Source organism: Triticum aestivum, chromosome 7A, assembly GCF_018294505.1.
Source record: "Triticum aestivum cultivar Chinese Spring chromosome 7A, IWGSC CS RefSeq v2.1, whole genome shotgun sequence".
NCBI lineage: Eukaryota > Viridiplantae > Streptophyta > Magnoliopsida > Poales > Poaceae > Triticum > Triticum aestivum.
In genome coordinates this window covers 719,357,302-719,357,768 of record NC_057812.1, presented here as the reverse complement: position 1 = coordinate 719,357,768, position 467 = coordinate 719,357,302, and positions in this window count along the sequence as shown.

Genomic DNA, 467 nt, shown 5'->3' with positions numbered 1-467 from the left:
GTCTCTAGCAAGCTTCTATCAAAGAAATAATTCCAGCTTTTGACTGGATCAATCAAGCTAATTGTGATGGAACACTTATAATAAAAGAGGTAAGGGGATGAGATCTTAATGCTTACAACCATGTATTTGTGCTAGGACCAAATATGATCTTAATTTATGCGCTGAAAGTCACCCATCGAGATGTGCTTGTTACAAACAGAAGTGTGGAATGTGTCCAAATAACATCTTGACCGACACAAATGGGGTTGCATTGATAATTAAGACTATAATAATCAGACAAGAGCTTTGGGCGTTTAGTGACAACACCTCATGAATCCCCATGGATTGGATCCGTGTTACCAAGCTAAACCCTTCTGTCACTGGTGTTCAGAATAAAACTTCACGTTCTCCCTCCCCTTAGCCTCTTCGTGCTTCGATCTCCATGATGCCGGGTACCTGCAGGGAGAAAGATCGAGGACAAGACAAGA